We start from the raw sequence: 6602 nt of genomic DNA, 5'->3' as shown, positions 1-6602 counted from the left end.
GTTGGTATTTTTTGAGTGAATTGGACAGAACAGCAGCAGAAGTATTTCCAGAATGTCACAGGAAGCACTTGTCACAAGCTGGCCATTGCTGCAGCTGAAACCATTGCTGCGGTTGTATTCCTCCAGCAACAGCCAGTCACTACACCTGTTACTCATAGGTAATGTTTGTGATCAGAAAATACATACAATTTAATATATATGGGCAGGTGGGGGAGGCTGGCATGGCACTGGCTGCCTGAACCTATTTATTAAATGGCTTGACTGGGGAGTTTCTGTCATCTTTCTTCAGCTTTGTCACCACAGTGGATTATTGCACAATTCGTGCATTTGACAGTGCAGTCAAATTTTACTGTGACTTCTCAAGCCATGCTGAGATCTGAGGAATTAGTGCTGACTCACTAGTCAGGTGTTCTTAAACATGCTCCTTTCCAGATTTAACAAATGGTCAAACGTTGTTCCCCAAAACTAAGAACAAGTTACAGTCAAATTGTAGTCTGTCTCTTTGAAGTGACTGGCTATGCAGGTGACTGACATTAAAAAAAAAAAAACAATTGTCTTTTAATGTGAAACGGTCTGCCTTTAGCATGTAAGCTGCTAAGGCACCTCCTCAGCTGTACAGATCTCGGATGTCCCAGAAGGTAAAAAGCCTATCCCTGTAGATTGTGGTGCTGAGTGACTTGTTTTGTGTTACTATTTTTTTCACTGTAAATAATACTAGTAACTCTCGAGGATTCAGGGAGTCTGGTTTCTTGGGCAATGAATGGCTAGCTTCCTTTTTCTGACATTGCAGGTTAGACAGCTGAAGCAGTGACTTCAGATCTAAATCTTTCTAAGGGATAGCAATCTTTCAGGAAACATTGTCCTATGTTTTATTAAAATAACTGCTCTTAATAAATATACAGTCTGTTCTAGATTATGCTTTGGAAGAAATAAATCCTTAACTACCACTGCATGTTCTCATCTAATAAAAGAAAGCAGTCGTATGGAGTGTAGGGAAATGAAATATAACAAAACTGGATTTGAATTGAAAACATAACATGTAACTGCAGGGAAAAGGGGTTAAGATGGCATGTTTTCAAGGAGAAAAGGGGAATAGGAGAATCAGCTACATGTTGTCATGATTGGTTTTTTAGTTATTTTTTGGCTTGAATGTATACCTCATGGTATTGAAATGATTAGGTGATGCTAATGAAAGTACAGATCTAGACTGCCAATTAGTTTAGAATTCTATTTCTGTAAAATAGAAATAATGCACCATATCCTGACCTCTCACGATAACAGGATGTGTTGCATACTTAAAAGCCAATATTCTTCCAGAAGCCTCTTATTTTCAGGAGCTGTAAATGAGATCTGAATTGCCTGAAAACTTTTTTTATTTTTAAGGCACTGGTGCTCAGCTTATGTCTGTGGTGCTAGTCTGTAAGTTGTCAAATGGTGGTTATGGGAAAAGTGCTACTGAAAAACCACTGAAACTCAACACTTGGGATTCAGCCGTGACTCCGTGCTTGAGCAAAACACGATTATAACAGGATGCTTATTTACTTCAAGCTGAAAGACCTTTACTGCTGTTCTGTTAGGGGCTGCTTGTAGAGGTAGGTACTATCTTTGGGTTGCTGGAGCTGAACCCAGTTGCTAGAATAGCTGTGGCCTGCTGCTCTCCAGAGGGCTAAATGTGCTCCCCTTCACCTGCCTTTGCTGTCCTGCCTTGTTAAAAATGCAGAGTGTGCCAGAGGCAGGGGAGTTTCATCCCTCCCATCCTTTTACTTTCACCATGGTGTTTGTTTATGCCAGCACTGATTTAGTCCTCCCTGAGGACAGCATGGCTGCTCCCAGCAGAGCTGAGCTTGTCCTTCCTGGTGAGTAAATGCAGTGGATTTCACAGAGCAGGATCCCAGCCCATGCAGTGGGGTAAGAGGTCTCTCTTCGCAGAGGGCACTTAATGCCACAGCCATACACAGGGGTTTCTGCAACACTAGCCACCTGGAGTTTTGCTGTCCTGCCTAACTCTAGGACCACAATTGACTCGGTCTGAACTCTCCTGTTGCCTTTTGCCTCATGCCTTCGTTACCCTCGTTCCCCTGGAAGTTGTCCCGCATTCGGGGCCCATGTCTCTCTCGTAAGCTAGCTGATAAAGGCTGGGCTGTGCTGGGTTCTAAATGTGAAGGCAGATGGGTTCTTCCTTTGCAGCCAAGGATGTCTGTCAGATCTGTGGGGATTAGGGTACAAGAATCCCACCCATAGGATGATGCAGAAGTGCCACCCTTTCCATACAGTCCTCAAAACCTGGCTGCAGGGCCAGGCAAGAAAGCTGTCCTTTGTAATACCTCTTACATTGGGATGAATTCCCATGTAGGTGGGAAAGGTGCCACAAGCCTCGTTACAGCCTTCCCACAGTGACCAAATTACTCCTCTGCCACCCCATTCTGGCCAGGCAATAGATGATTATCAGGTTCAAGCCAAAAGCCAATGCTAAACAGCTACAGTAAGTTTAACACTATTTGCAGCAAGACTAAGGTACCTGTGAACACTAATACATCTTACAGCATCACCTAGGAAAGTTGACATGCAAAAGGACTGAAATGGATGAGTAAATTTTTTTTTTTTTAAGAGAAGACCAAGGGGTGAACTAATTGTTGTCTTCAACTGAAGGAGATTCTGGGAAAGACAGCCTCATACTCAGAGGTGCACAGCAAAAGGACTGGATGCATCAGACACGTGTTGCAGCAAGTACAGAGAAAATTCTGACAACATGGGTGGTCAGACTTTTAACAAGAGATAAAGACGAGAGATAATTTTTTTCTTTGATTCTGTGACAGGCTTGCTTACTCCATTTCATATGCATGTCCTATGAATAGGATTCATACAGATGTTTGCATCCAAGGCTTCATTTTTTCATTGATAAAACACAACGAAGAGAGAGGCAAGCCCTATGGAAAGTAAAGGTAATCGGTCTGACTCTCTGCACAAGCAGTTTTGGAAGCAGCCATCCACAGGTGCAAAAGGAAAGAGTTTGGCTTTGCACCTGCAGCAGACTAAGAACACTTACATGGCTGGGTAGTGTTGCTGAATGGTGGTTTCCTGGGTGGTGCATGATCAGGCTGCTTGCAGTTGAGGGGATTCAATCCCAGTCTTTAGACCCTGCAATCCTGAGAAAGGTGATGGAATTGCCTCTAGAGGAAGGGGGGAATGTGAGAACGGACTGCAGATACATCTAAAGACTGCTGCAGAAAGGATGGGCATAAATTCTTTTCCAGACTGCTAGAGATGAGAGAAAAAATGGGGTGGATGTGTTAAATAAGACTTTGATAAGTATCTGCTGTCACTGAGAAATAAGTGAGGCCAATTCTTGGCCATGTGACTGCACACCAAGCCAAATATTTGTCTGCAAACTTGATGAAAGTTGTGTTTGGCAGTGGATTTTGAAATACTTGGAGAAAGAGCTGCATTATTTGAGCCTGAGGCTACTGCAACCCCCAGCAGCAAGTAACAGCAACTACAACTTGTTGAAAGGTGCAGAGGAGAAACCAGAAAAGACAGGGTATTCGACCCCAGGTGGCATTACACAAGTGTAAGGTGCCAAGGGATGAAGAAAGCAGGGAGAAGAGCAGCAGATAGCTCTGTTGAGAGGCAACTTTTTCTTGGAAAGAGGTAAAAACTGAAGCAGAAAGTCAACCTGAGACCAGTTGTCTGAGAATGGAAAGATGAGGAAGGAAGCAGTAAGAAAATGCCTTTCCTCTCAAAGGGTATGAGAGAGAAGATCCCCCATGTTTGTTCTGTAGCCTGGAGAACACTGCAGCCACCTTTTCTTCTGCTGGAACTAGATTTGTCTGACTCCTCAGTGCTCTGCTGCTGCTTGAGAAGAATTTTCTCTCTACTTGAATGGTTTTCCTAATCTTCCCCACACTCCACCTTAAGGTTTTGTGGAAGGAGTAGAGGAAGAGGTACAGAGAAAAAATATTTTTCTGTTGCAAGTATTCATGATAGATGATGCAAGCCACATTCAGCCCTGACAGCAATAAAATCTTACTTGGATCCAGTACTCTCTGGGATCTCACGGGGGTTTTCTTAGACAGGATCTGGAGCTGCCGGCAGGACAAAGCCACTCTGCTAAGGGCAAAGACATGTAACCCATCTGCCCAAAGGGTGGAGCTGGGATCCATACCCCACCTGTGGCATTCAGTACAGTCTCTCCCTTTGAAGAGCTGAGTGGAGGTCAGGTTGTTCCTGCCCTGCCTCCCTGAGAGGGGAGCAGCTCTTCCCAGCCTTAGCTGGACTCAGACTGTGGCCAGCTGGGAAAACACAGTGAGCACTTCTCCCAGATCCACGAGAGGTGGCTGAAGACAGGACCACGGTCTCCGCTCTCCCTGGCAGGTTTTCCCTCCCCCTCTGCAGGAACTGCCACCCTCACAGCTCTGCCAGCAGCAGAGACCCCGTACGTGCTCCCACATCTCTGGCAGTGCCAGGTCAGGCACCTCCACCTACAACCCACCAGCAGCAGCAGGCCAGGCTTCAGCAGAGGGAACAGCTCAAGGGCACCCACATGCTCTTTTTCGGTAGCAGAGCAAAGAGGTCTTGTCTTGAGTCAGCTTGTCCTACCCCTTCCATCTGGGACAGCAGATGATGGCCATTAAAAATCCATTGGCAGCTCCCCACTCAGGCAAGCTCCTCCACCTGCATGGAGAGAAAATTTACTCTCCGCCCTGAGCTCCTCTCTGAGAAACCTCCCCTGCCAGTCTCACACGGGCATTCGTTTCCCTACCGCTCCCCCCCGCCCCAAACCAAGAATGGAGGTCTGTATGCATTCCCTCCTTCAGTGAGGCACTAACAAAACAGGCCCCCTCTCGTCTCCCCATGGACTTGAGAGCTGCATCAAGCCAGAGGTGAAAACACTTCCCTGGGGTATAGGTAAATACGCCAGAAGCAGAGCTAAATTACTCTACCGCACTCAACAGGGAGTTGATTGGTCAGGAGACCTCACCTGAAATTGCGTTGCAATGACATCACTTTTCTCTCAGGCCTGGGAAAATGCTGGAAAAATCTGTTTCTTGGCCCTTCCCTTCTCCATGCCCAATAAGTACAGGCAGCCAGCTCCCAGCTGCCAAGGGGGAGAACTGCGGGTAGAAACCATGCCAGGTTTCACCTGCATCTACCTGGCTAATACCTCCAGTGGGAAGCAAATTGCGAGTGGTATGGTTGTGATGGTGCAACAAGGTGTAGAAACATCTGTTAGTAAGGGATTGCTGACCAGAAAGGACAGTGGTCCCAATCTTTTGGCAAAGCGGCTATGTGGTTAGATGGTACCATTTTGAAAAAAAAAAAAAAAAAAACAACAAAAACCAAATTAATTTCATCACCTGGCCTGCATAGTACGAGAAAGTCAGTGTTCCCCTCAGACACTCAGCGTGTGTTAGGCAGTGGGAGTGAGAGCCACAGTGAGGGGCAGAAGGGAAGGGCAGGCTCCCGGAGCTCGGGGCTGTACACGCCGTGGCTGGACACAACCTGTGTGTCAGATGAGAAGACAGCGGGAGCAGCAGATGAAGCATGTCATCACAGTGTCTCCCCAGGTGTGGGGAGGGAAGGGTTTCCTCCCACCAGCTGCCCCTCTCTGCGGCATTGCATTGTGCCATTAATGCTTTCCCTGGGTGAGCCAGCCTGGGAGGCGAGGGGCCAGGGCCTGTCCCAGGGCACCATGGCTGAATGACAAGTGCTACCCCACACTTCACTGTTGGATAATCTCAGACTGCAGCTGGATGTTGTCTGTCCATTCACCCCACCCTGCACCTCCTCTCAGCTCCACCAGTGCAGACGTGCTGCTTGCCTGTGGACCTGCCAAGGATCACTTCTGCCTCCCGCCACAGGTCTTTCCCCTCGAAGGAGAAGTTACTGACGACCGTCCTGCAGGGATGCAACTTCTGTGCAGAAGACAGGCAAGAACTCTGCAGCCCCAGAGATTAAGCTGCAGGGAAAAAGTTTTACCTACAAATGGTATCCTATCAGAAACAGATATACTGCAAGGGGAAAATAAAATGAAAATGAAAGGTCTTGGCTTGCTGTTTCCCTTATTCCCTCTGATTGCTGCATGTGGCTTCCCACAGAGACACGAGAGGCAGTTAGCTGCGGAGCAGCTAGGACACGCAACCACTGAGCCACAGAAATGGTCCAACAAAACGGCCAAGGGCAGCAGAGCTGCGTGCTCGGCCTGGGGCGCCCGAGGTGCTACAAGCAGACAGGGGAGCGGCAGGAGGGGGACGCAGGAGCTGGTGGAGCAGACTGGGGGAGGCTTGCTCTGTCCCTCCCCACCGGCGGGGCACAGCTTCCTGCAGCAACCACACGCGAGGTCCCTGCTGCAGCGAGGCTCCCGGGCTGCCCCAGCACCACCGCTGCAGAAGGGAGCCTTTGGAGACCTTCCTGCTCCCACGGAAACGGGCCACCCTTTAGAAACAGCCTCCTCTGCTGGCACCCCACCCTGCGTGCCCACGGACACCCCTCCACATGTGTGCATGGTCCCCCTCGGAAATACACGGCATCACGCCCGCCCCGATGCTGCGCGGGCTGAGCTGCGGTCCCAGGTGCCTGCGGGCAGATGGGCACAGCTGCCCACA

Source organism: Mycteria americana, chromosome Z (genome assembly GCF_035582795.1).
Source record: "Mycteria americana isolate JAX WOST 10 ecotype Jacksonville Zoo and Gardens chromosome Z, USCA_MyAme_1.0, whole genome shotgun sequence".
In the NCBI taxonomy this organism is placed as follows: Eukaryota; Metazoa; Chordata; class Aves; order Ciconiiformes; family Ciconiidae; genus Mycteria; species Mycteria americana.
This window is presented reverse-complemented; position numbering follows the sequence as displayed.